The sequence below is a fragment of the Papaver somniferum genome, chromosome 1, assembly GCF_003573695.1.
Source record: "Papaver somniferum cultivar HN1 chromosome 1, ASM357369v1, whole genome shotgun sequence".
In the NCBI taxonomy this organism is placed as follows: Eukaryota; Viridiplantae; Streptophyta; class Magnoliopsida; order Ranunculales; family Papaveraceae; genus Papaver; species Papaver somniferum.
In genome coordinates this window covers 117,519,270-117,532,005 of record NC_039358.1, presented here as the reverse complement: position 1 = coordinate 117,532,005, position 12,736 = coordinate 117,519,270, and the positions used below count along the sequence as shown (strand labels likewise).

Genomic DNA, 12,736 nt, shown 5'->3' with positions numbered 1-12,736 from the left:
GTACAATTGCCCAAATGCCTTCATGGAAAGCACCAGGCCCTGATGGATTCCAAATTGGCTTCTATGAACATAATTGGGAAATAGTTGAATCTGATATTGTTTCTGTGGTTCAGAATTTTTTTAAACTCATAGTTTGGACCCTAGATTTAATTCCACTTATCAGACTTTAATTCCCAAAGGGTACTCCATCTGATTTTCGTCCCATTAGCTTATGTAATTCTACGTATAAGATTATTTATAAGCTTATGGTGAATCGAATGAAGCCAATCATATCTAAAATAGTTTCGCCATTCAAGATGCTTTTGTGCCAGGTAGACATATTCAGGATAATATAGTTATATCCCACGAGCTATTAGATACCATGAAAAAAGAAGAAGATAGATATGGTGTTGTAGCTATCAAATTAGACATGTCTAAGGCTTTCGATATACTCGAATGGACTTTTCTCATTGATGTTTTATCGAAATTAGGTTTTGCTAAAGAATGGTGTGATATGGTTTTACAATGCATTAGTACCCCAACTATCTCTATACTTCTAAATGAAACTCCTTGTTCTTCTTTTCAGCCATCAAGGGGCCTTCGTCAAGGTGATTGTTTGTCCCCGTATTTGTTTACTATTTGTATGGAGGCCCTGTCTAGGATTTTTCTACATGCTGAAAGTACCAAGTTGCTTCATGGTACTAGATATGTATTCTTCCATTAATCAAGTAAAGCTTTTAATGGTCGTGCATAACCACTGTAGATAACGTCGAAACCGGTTAGGATCTCTAAATATCTAAAATGGAAAATACACACTTGGAAATTATTATTATAGAAGCCGCCACCAAACTTAGGGAATTGGTACCCAAAATAAACACTGGTCCAAAACATAGAAGTAGTCCGGGAATCAAGATACAAACTAGGAAGGTGCGAGGCACCTAGTCTGTCCAATCCGAAGATCGGCCTCTGTTAGAGAATTGCTCGTTCGAACTCGCATGTTTTTCTATCTCAAGCATATTTGTTAAGTTTAGTTGTCAAAATTATATGTCGTGATTTCTAGACTACTTATAGCTAAGTCTCGCTTTAGGACAATTTAGTGTAGTTGAGCTCCAGACTCCATGGAGATCATCTTACGAAGACGAAGAACTATTCAAGGAACCAGTGGAACTTCATCCGACTAAAACGTATGTGGAGACTTGAACTTATCTATCACTCAAAAGTATACTCTGTCTCCTACTCTTGAGACAGAGTCATATAAGTATGATAGTTTTCATACATACACATTTGCTATTTTGAGCCGAGTTTACTCGCCTATTTTTTTCTCGAAATATATGTTGGTAAGATTTCGCTTTAACCACTTTTCATCTTAACCCGTGATGAAAGTCATGATGACGTTTCAATCTTGAAAATAGCTTCAATGACGATAGTTGTGAATAACGACTGTTATAACATTATAGAATGTTTTGATGATTGAAATGTAGAATTGAGATTACATAACCAACTATGGATATAGCATATATAGTGTGTTCGCACATTAGTGTATAAATCCATGTGCCGGAAACCAAGTGTGTGCATACGGTATTGGTGAAGGAGATAGGTTGGGCGGAAGTTTTCGAACCGAAAATTTCTGTTTAAGTTTGTAAGTTTGCAAACTGTTAAACTAGTCACCTTAGGTACGCATACCCGTACGCGTACCCACGGAAGTTTTCGACCGAAAATTTATGTTGAGTTTCTAAACTCAAATATGGTAGCTATGGTACACGTACCCGTACGCGTACCCAAGCTGGTTATATTTCTCAAATTGGAAGTTCATGAACTTAAACAATAAATCAATAAGGAATGCAATCTTTGCAAACCGTGACTATATTGTTCATGAATTTATTCAAGTGAATCAAAACGATTTTGTTTCAATTGTGTATTAATAAAGACCTAAGCAATTGAACAACTCTTCAACTAGTTCTTATGAGTCATTTGAACTAGTTATGTGAAGAAGATGAATACGGGTTAATATGAAAGTGCTCATATAGCTAACCATTGGTTAACTATTTGTGAACCAACTAAGTGTACACGTTTAAGTACGATTACTCAAACCTAAATGAAATACATTTCATTTGTGTGTGACAAGCTAAGTTTCGATCTAACGGTTGAAAGATATTAGCTTGGCTAAATCAGGTTTTTCATCTAACGGTGAATATTGAATGTTTTTTTACCAAGGTAACTTGGATTGCAAACCCTGATTTGAAAACTATATAAAGGAGACATCCAGCAACTGGAAAAACTAATCCCCACACCTCCTGTGTGATACTAGTTGGTTTTTCTAGAGTCAATTCTCCTTTAACCTTAGGTTTCTTCTCGAGACCCTGTAGGTTAACGACTGAAAGACTTCATTGGGATTGTGAAGCCAGACAAAACTACTTCTCTTGTAGTTGAGCGATCTGATCTTGCCATTTTTTATCGAGCGAGTTCAATTGAATAATTGACTTGAGATTATATCTCCGATAGGGCAAGATAAAGAGAAATCACAAACATCTTCGTCTCATCGTTTGTGATTCCACAATATATAGTTTCGCTACCATACGATTTAGATTATTGTGAGGTGATTGATAATTCTAGGTTGTTATTCGGGAATATAAGTCCGGGTTATCAATTGGTTTATGTTCACCTTGATTTTATCAAAAGACGGAATAAAACTCTTAGGTTTATATGTGGGAGACAGATTTATCTATCATCGTAGACTTTTCTGTGTGATACAGATTTGTTTATTAAAGTCTTCGACTTTGGGTCGTAGCAACTCTTGGTTGTGGGTGAGATCAACTAAGGGAATCAAGTGTGTAGTATCCTGCTGGGATCAGAGACGTAAGAAGCGCAACTGTACCTTTAATCAGTGTGATATTGATTAGGGTTCAACTACAGTCCAGGCCGAAGTTAGTTTGTAGTAGGCTAGTGTCTGTAGCAGCTTAATACAATGTGGTGTTCAATTTGGACTATGTCCCGCGGTTTTTCTGCATTTGCGGTTTCCTCGGTAACAAAATTTCTGGTGTCTGTGTTTTTTAGAGCATAGCTCGGTCAACCTCGCATGCGTTGTTATATCAAGCATGTTTGTCAATGTTAGTGATCAAAAGTATAAAGTCTTGATTTATGTCATATTAGCTAAGTCTCGGACTAGGATAGGAAAAGTGTAGTTGAGCTCAAGGACTTCATGGTGATTCAACGACAACGACGAAGATCTACACCAAGGAACCGTGGAACTTCATCAACAAAAAGGTATGTGAAGACTTGAACTTATCTATCACTCGAAAGTCTATCTATTCTTCTCCTACTTCTTATGAGACAAAAGTTGTATGATATATATATAGACTAGATCATATATTGGGTGGTGTTGTTAGACCCCCGCTTTTTCAATTGGTATCAGAGCAGGCAAACACGTTCAAGAGCTAACAAGTCCTTGTTTGTAGCAATCTGACTCTATGGACAAGAGTACTATCTCTGACAACGCAACATCAATACATGACCACTAAGATAAGTTTCAAAAATCTGAAACCACTGAGGAAAACTCCTTCTCGTCTCCTTCAACCGAATCTAAATCCAACTGGAGGAAATCTCTTGATGAACAGTTGGATGATCTCTCGGATGATAGTGATTCTGAAAAAGGACAGAGTCTTGATGAAGAAGTTTCTCAATACATCAAGTTGTTTAATCGTGAATTGAAGCAAACAAGGAAAACTGCTTGCTTGAGAAAGTATATGAGTCCTCTCTGTCAAGAAAACAGAAATTTGAGAAAACTCTTCAAAGGTTATGATGGTGGATACAAACTGTTACAATCTATCGTTAAAGATCATGAAGAAGAGGTTCGCTCAAAAAAATCTGAATGTGATAATCTTCTACGTAACCTCTACATATTAAAGAGAGGCTTGCCGAAAGTGAAGCAAGATGTGAATCTCAACAGATGTGTTTCAATGACAAAGAACGGAATCTTCTCATCAGAGAGAAATCCTTGGAAACCAAACTCATTGCTGCTCTTATTAAGGTAAATCACTGGAAGAGAATCTAAATAGGTTCAGTTCTAGCTCTACAAAACTGTCTTCTATGCTTGGATCCTGCAAAGAAAACCATGATAAACGTGGTCTGGGATATAAAGGAATAGACGCTCCTAACTGTGGTAAGACTAAGTTTGTTAAATATGTTAATATTTTTCCATGTGAAGAACCTGTGTCAGCTTGCAAAAACAAGGATTCTACTTCTTCCAAATCTGCTCAAAAGAGAACTACTGAACGTAGGTCCTTCAACTGCTATTACTGCGGAAACAAAGGACACTCTGAGCGAAGGTGTCGGCTTCGGATAAGGAATGAAAAACTTCACAACATTCTTACGTGGATGTCTAAAGAAGTTGTTAAACCTATATCACATATTGGAATCATTCGTGTCCGGCCTCAAGGGACATACTGTGATAGGACTTTTCCTAATTTTGTATTCAAACCGAAGGATGCCTACAATGGTGGAAGGAAAAACAACAAAAGTTTGACAGATGCTGTAAATCAGTCTGGAAGGATAAAGAAAAACGTGTCAAGTTCCCCTAATGTTCTCAAAAAGGACTGTGAACCCAGACTTCCAATTCAGACTTCTTACATGTCAACAACCGAGTCTCTGATCCGAAGATTCACATAAACAGAATGAGACGGAATATCAAGAAAACATGGAATGATGTTAACCCAGGTACTTCTAAATCTTCTCTTGATAATGCTTCTTCAACTAAATCAGGTAGTTTGTTAAATACCGATGAAAAGGAAAAAGAGGAAGTGAATAATGATGAGCAAGATGCTCATCTTATTTCAACCTGACATGTTGATATTGCATCTCTTTTTAATTTTTTTGTCTTGTTAAAGAGGGATGCTCATGGTTCTCAAGATTGTCATCTTGAGAAAGCTGTCAGGACTGTTCTGCATTCGATGTTACTTTATTCCGTTTGCTCGTCGACATCTTTTTTTATCTTTCTCTTTGGGATTCTTTGGTCTTTCATAGGCCTGTTTCTCTAGTACACGCACCAACCCTCACGAACGTCTTGTTTCCTAGGGTTTGATGGAATCCCTTATATTTATAATGTGTTCCAGTGGTGCAAAAAGATTTTCTAAAAGTCTTTTGGTGCACAACGGAGGGAAGCAACAAGGTTGATGATGTTGAGCTTTGTCCTATTGTTATCTCATGCTTTCATGCACTTGATCATGAAAACGAAGACAAACTGCCAGTTCAGATTTCTTCACAACTGGTAGGAAATCTTCTTGGAGATTTTAAGGTCGTTCGCGAACAACTTGGTATCGCAATACGGAATCTAGACTACCTAAAAGACGAACTAAGGAAGGCATCTCAGGAACTCGTTCTTGTTTAATCCCTAGTTGCAGACAAGATTGTTTATGGGTGAATATCGTTTCTGCCGATTTTGGTAATTCCGGTAGGTGAGTGAGAAACAGATCTAAACCCTAAACAAATGTACTGCACTGGAGTACTTTAGATTCGAGAAATCAATCTGTACAACTCCGGCCTAAACCAAGAAATGACCATTCCGGATTTGCTTCGGTCACAAAGAGAATGAGAAGGGCTGGTTTAGGGAGGGAATCAAAGAGAGTGTTGAGACCAGAACAGTTATGGAAGAGTATTACTTGACTTGTATCAGAAGGTGAAAGCTTTTGGGAAAGCTAGAAAATTTTCCTTTCTGAGTATTGTATTTCTCCTGACCAAAAACTTGTTATCTTGGTGGAAATAGGTAAGACTTATTTATACAAGTCTAAGTGAAACGTACTCTGGCCTCCTAAGAAAAAGAAACTGATGAGTTAAATGGGAAGAGGTGGTAACGCCTGGTATTGATGGAATTTGATGGAATTGATGTTCCATGATGAAAGAGCGTTTCACCATTACTTCCTGCATTTACTTACCGTTTTATTCTTAATACACTGTCTTGAAACGGGCATTTGTGTATGCCGCACGCTGTAAACCGCCAAACCAAAACCCTAAAGAGCATCCTCCAGTTTGTGACATGTATTGATGTCTCGAGTGTTTTCGTGGAAAACGTGTAGCATGTCGCTGGTTTTTGATAAGTTGAGATTGAGAGATGTGCCGGCTCAGTGGCGACCTTCGACGGTCGAGATTTTGCATCTTGAGGGGAATCGTGGCCTTTGATGTAGGCGCGGCATTCCAAAGTGCAAGGGTTGCATGGCATGTGCCAATGGATTGTGTGGAATGCCTTGGCTGTAGGTTGCACATCGGGTGCAGGTGGCAATGCCAAAATGCAAGTGTTGCATGGCATATTCCAATGGCGCGCGTAGCGGCTTTGGTCCTAGGTTTGCACGGCTTGGCATGCTAGGTTGCAAGGGTCGCTTGGCATGTGCAAATGGCACGTGTGGGGGATTGGAACTAGGTTTGCACGGCTTGGCATGCTAGGTTGCAAGTGTCGCTTGGCATGTGTCAATGGCGCGTGTGGCGGCTTGGCCCTAGGTTTGCACGGCTAGGCATGCTAGGTCACAAGCATCGGTTGGCATGTGCCAATAGCGCATGTGGAGGCTTGGCTCTAGGTTTGCACGGATTGGCATGCTAGGTCGCAAGCGTTGCTTGACATGTGCCAATGGCGCGTGTGGCTGCTTGGCCCTAGGTTTGCACGACTTGTCATGCTAGGTCGCAAGCGTCGTTTGGCATGTGCCAATGGCGCGTGTGGCGGCTTGGCCCTAGGTTTGCACGACTTGGCATGCTAGGTCCAAGCGTCGCTTGGCATGTGCCAACGGCGCGTGTGGCGCAATGATTGTGCAGCTCGAATTTGGCACGGTTGCCGTGAAGCGCAATGATTGTGCGGCTTTGGTTTTGGCATAGTTGTCATGATGCGCAGCGATCGTGCGTCTTGGTTTTGGCATGGTTGCCATGATGCGCAACGATTGTGCGGCTTTGGTTTTGGCATAGTTGCCGTGATGCGCAACAATTGTGCGGCTTTGGTTTTGGCGTAGTTGCCGTGATGCGCAGCGATTGTGCGGCTTTGGTTTTGGCATAGTTGTCGTGATGCGCAGTGATTGTGCGGCTTTGGTTTTGGTATAGTTTCCATGATGCGCAGCGATCGTGCGGCTTGTTTTTGGCATAATTGCCATGATGCGCAGCGGTTGTGTGGCTTAGGGTTTTGTGTGTCAAAACCCTAGTTTACCATTCGAAAAAAGATACCCTGGTAATTTTTTACATAAGTGCATTAAATTTTCTAATAAATGTGTTTAGCGTCACCGGTTACGTCATGCTATGCGTAAGGTTTTACGATTTTACCCCTTGTCTAAAAACCACCATCAACATTAAGTCCCCTGCTTAGCTTGGAACAGGGGCCTTGTTGCAAGGTAAGCATAAGATGGTGACAGACGAGGATAGAACTGAGACAGTAAGTCGTGAAAAAGGTCTAAGGAGACTTGTCTGACCTTTTTTCGAGATGTAAGTAGAATTCGCAATCCTTGCATCTGGTAGCTTTGTATAAATCCCAGTCGTTTATATGTCTTTGTGGTCAGGCTTTGGAGCGCGAGGCGGAGCTGCTAGCATAGACTGGGTGTGAAAGGGACTTGTCAGTATTAATGAGCCTGGAATAGGCGTGGGCCTTTTGGCAGAGCATGGCGTTGGAAAGCATGGTGTGGCGCGGATTGGGAAGCTGGCGCGGATAGGGAAGCTGGCGTGGATTGAGTGCTTGGTGGGACCGGTGCTAGCAAGGAGGGTGCCTGCGTTTTTGGAAGCGTCCAAGCTTTTTATTGCGGGCCCGGCTGCCTTTCTCCACGCACGGCTTTGAAAAGGGAGTCTTTCCTTTATTTGGAGTCCTCAAATATCACGCCTATAAAAGGGGTCGTCTGCCTTTTATTTCACACCTTTGTTTCTTCATACCTTCGCGCTAACAAAGTGGTAAGGAGATCTAGCATTCCAGGTATGCCTTCCGCGCTCCTTCTCAAATTAGTTCTTCCTTATCTCCCTTTTTTTTTGTTTCGTGCAAAAACCTAGCTGTAGGCGTGCCTTTTCACGAACTTGTATAAATATTGTCATTTTGAGTTGGTACGAATCCCTATGAATCTCAGCCGTAGGTATGTTTGGCATGAACTTGTAGTGGAATTTAGGCGCAGATGCTATAGTGGTGTTCTCCGTCCCAATTATTATGCGAAGTAGATGCGCATGAGCATTATTATCCATTTCCCGTGAAAATTAACATTTAGGGTTTCCCCTTTTTCTGATATGGCCGTGTGTGGTTCCCTTTGGTGAGGCGTTCCCCTTTGAAAGTGTTTTGTGACGTCCTTAAGAAATCGTCGTCGAATTTTTTAATTAGCGACATAAGTCTTTTTGCCACCAAAACTGTCTTTTCGTGAGCAAATAAAATTGACACTGTTCACAAATTTTGTGATGAAGAATTTTGTCACTCTAGTTATTATTGGTGAGAAAAATATTTTATCACTTAAAATAGCTTTAGCCGTGAAATTTGTTCGTCTCGAAATATACTTATCATGAAGAAACAAGTTCGTCACATAAAATTGTTTTAGCCGCAAAATTTGTTCGTCTCAAAATATACTTATAGCGAAGGAACAAATTCTTCACATAAAATAGTTTTAGCCGTGAAACTTGTTCATCTCAAAATACACTTATAGTGAAGAAACAAAATCATCACATAAATAGTGTTAGCAGCGAAATTTGTTCGCCTCAAAATACAGTTATAGTGAAGTAACAAATTCGTCCCCTAAATAGTTTTAGCCGCGAAATATTTTTATCTCTGAAAAATTAATGATTTAGCAGCGGAATAAATTTAGTCATCTCTAAAAAATGAAAAATCAATAGCAAAATTTAGTCATCTCTGGAAACAAGTATAGTGACCAATTAGGGTTGTCTCTGTATGGTCATTTCAATAACGAATCTCATCGTCTCCAAAATAATTTCACCTGCAAATATAGTCATCTCCAAAAAAAATTTCAGACAAAGTCATTCGTCTCAAAAATAATTAGATACATGACACTGCCTCACCATAAATATTTTCTCATCGTATACCAAACTCGTCACCATTTTTTCTTTGGTGACTAGCCTAGATTTAATATTAATATTATACAAAAAATAAGTATAAATAAATAAACATTTAAGTAAATAATATAAATTGAATAAATAATAATTGCTCATTAAAATAAATTGTTTAGACAAAATCCAAACTAGAAAAAACCTGATAAATAAATTCTACCAATAAATAAACATCACTACTAGAAAAAAAAACTAAGACTAAAACATTAATGTTGTTCAGATCCACTAGCGGTAATATTGTTCAACCCGAGAGAACGTATCATCATATCTTGTGTGTTTCTTATGACCTTTTCACTGTCTTCCTTCATCTTTTTGATAACCTCATTCTGGGCGCGTATCTGCTCTTCCTGAGCTTGAATTCTATCAGCCTGCGCTTACAGCATTTCATGAATTCTTTCATTGTTAGAAACAGTGGTCGCAGAACGGCGTCGTCTTTGTTTTTTCTTTAAAACCTGAGCACATACTTCAGCCTCAGTGGGTGGTGTAGCTCCCGCTTCGCTGCCTTGCTGCATTAGCTCATTCATCGTGTCCTATATAGAGATACATAATAGAGGGAATAATTAGCAACTGCACTAGAATGTCAAACCAGTAGATTAGTTCTGGTGATATAAAATTATATAATTAAGAGATTAGAAAAACTTATTGGTGTGGTGTGTTTCTGAATCCTATTGGTTTAGACATATATAACACAAACGGTAACACTAATGTTGTCTATACTCACCCATTTGATGCGAGCTTCATCAGAAATCCAAACAACTTCGCCTGTTTCTTTATTGGTAAATGAATGGGTGTCATAGAATATTTGAATGTAACCTTGCTCGAATCCAGCTTTCCGTTTCAGTTTTACACAGGAAATAAAAAACAAGTGAGTTGATGTTGCAACAGAAAAAGGGTAAACATTAGACAATCACATTCCATCCTAAGCTCCTAAAGGACTTACAAAATTTATACATCTGAACAAACATCACTATAAGAGAAAATCATATTCTTATTCATAAAGGAACATACCTCCGCCCTGTGGACCACATGTGACTTAGAACCTCCACAATGGTTGAACGGAACAACTTCTCTTGCTTTTGCACCTGCTGCAGAGCGCTTCTGCAAATTTTAAATAAAGCAAAAGTAAAATAACAACTTACATAAACATATTGTACTCCAATTAAAAACATGTTCCAAAAGAAGAAGACAATAAAGACAATACCTTGAAACTTTCACTGGAAAACACATGGTCGCACAACCAGTCCCAATCTTCCAGCGACACGTTTTCATAAGGCTTTATCTTGGCATCTTCATATGTTTCAGCTTTCAAGGACTCTTGAAAATGAATTGACATTTTATTCCTGCGGTTTGATTACTTACTGCCCATATATTTCATTAAGAACTCCTTCACCATTGGCAAAGAAGTGTCTAAAAATGAATTTATTCTGAAAATGGAAAATATATCAGCATTCATTGAAGTATATAAAGTAGAAGAACATGTTAGAGAAATGCATTACCTTGAGTCTTTCAAACAGCGCGTCTCTCTCACGAATAGGTATTTTCGTCCACGACTTGTATTGTAACGGGGAAAGGGAACGAACAATCACCCCACACTCGTTTGCGAGTGGACTGACATTTTCGCAGTCAGGCTTTCCTTCTAACTCTGAGAAGTGAACACACAACTTCCCTTGGTTGGCAGCAATTAGGGCATCCAACTTAAGCCCTCGAGTAGACCCCGCACGTTCCTTGTGGGTGTTGCGTCTACTAATATGAAATGGATCAGTTATGTAGGAAGGTAATAAAGATAACGCAGTTAAATAAACATAATCAAATGCAGGTTTCTCGGACACAAAAAAAATCATGGAAAATATCATAAACCTTTTAGCATTCCTGACTTATATAAATTAGAGGCCTTAAGTTCAGTCAGACATATCATTTAATTTCCTACCACTGAGCATAGATTGAAACAAACATATCGAACTAACAACAATAGTGATAAACATAACCACAATCAAAGTTTCAAATCAATGATAAATGATGCTTATTCCTACCACTGAGCACATAAAATAAATTCTCCCAAAACCCATATAAGCATTTGATATGATTAAAACAAGCCGCAAATTTTTCGTGAAGAACCCTGATTCATGCATTTACACAATCAAAACAAATTCCAAAACCGAAGAACAGAAAGGAGAAATCCCTTCCTAAAATGACAAAAGATTTGGTTATAACAATTTTTCAAACAACATGTGGCAACCCACTTTGTATTAGCTGCAGTAGAACAATAGTGATAAGCAGAACCAAAACCAAAGTTTCAAACCTATGATAAATGAAGCTTTTTCTAACCACTGAGCACAGATTGAAACAGACATATCGAACTAACAACAATAGTGATAAACAGAACAAAAATCAAAGTTTCAAACCAACGATAAATGAAGCTTATTCCTACCACTGAGCACATACAGAACCACAATCAAAGTTTCAAACCAATGATAGATGAAGATTATTCCTACCACTGAGCACATATTGAAACAAAAAGAATAAAAAACTACCAATCTAATTGTGGAGATTAATGAAGTAAAAGCCCAAAAAGAAGAGAAAGGGGAAAAGTAACATGTTATACCCTCAGAAGATGATGTTGCTGGAGCTGATTGTTCATTATTGTTCACCATTTTTCACCTGGGCAATGAAACAACACCATTATTAAAAGAACAGCTAAGAAACCCAACTACGGAAGCAGGAATTCATGTTTGGGCGGGCTAAAAAAACCCAATGAAAAAATAACAACACCAACTGAACAGATTCAAACAACTCAAACAACTTACTAATGGAGGAAAAAAGTAAAGATTTCCTAAGCTATATGAAGCCGTGACATTTGATTGCATTACGGTACTCAATTATGGAGGAAAAAAGTAAAGATTTCCTAAGCAAAAATAAATAAATTACGGTACTCAACTACGGACTACCAAACTAAACGAGAAATAGAAAAGGGATACTTTTAGGTCAATTTACACTATCAAAAAGAGAAATAAGCACAATGGATATTACAATTATTTGCTTATTCTTGAAACAATTGATTAACTTACTGACTACTAAACAAAACAAAGTACAGAAATACAAGTTGATCAGAAATACAAATTGATGAAACACTTTAACAGAATTTGAGAAAAACATCTTTAGGTCCAATAAAACAATTCATCAAATAATTAACCTACTGAAATTACTGAAAGTTGATTGAAACAACTTTGGGTTCAATAACACAAATAATCAAACACTAAATCTACAGAAATGCATAAAATAGAGTATACTTATAGAGATTGAGCACTGCAGTGATTACTTGAGCTTTTAACTTGGGTAAAGGAATACAATTAAACAACAGAATACAAAGGGAACTCAAAGTCTTAGAACAAACCTTAAGTTAGAGTTCTGAAAATCCTTGAAGTTAGGATAACCAAGGAATAGAATCAGCCTTCCGATCAAAAAAAAAAAGGAATAGAATCAGCCTGGAGAATAAAGAACTACAAAATTAAAGATTTGCATATATGATTTAACATATGAAACTGAACAGTGACGTGAGATCTGGAGAGAAATTACCTTCAATCGGTATGTTGTGAGCAAAACTTGATAACTTTGGGACTGTATTTATAGGAGAGAAAATGAAAGATCAAGCGGAAAAAAATCCCGCCCAGCATTTTTTCCTTTTGATTTACATGGCGCCAAAAAG

General features: G+C 38.3%; 1 long non-coding RNA gene across 1 annotated transcript; it reads right to left on the bottom strand.

Moving 5' to 3' along the window:
* Positions 1 to 9,244: 9,244 nt before the first annotated feature.
* Positions 9,245 to 12,475, bottom strand: LOC113332267. Its single transcript, XR_003351419.1, has 7 exons — positions 12,425 to 12,475; positions 11,636 to 11,691; positions 10,530 to 10,773; positions 10,235 to 10,457; positions 10,042 to 10,131; positions 9,755 to 9,861; positions 9,245 to 9,563 (listed from the first exon to the last, which is right to left on the bottom strand). It is a non-coding gene; the product is annotated as an uncharacterized LOC113332267 (long non-coding RNA).
* Between the last annotated feature and the right edge of the window lie 261 nt (positions 12,476 to 12,736).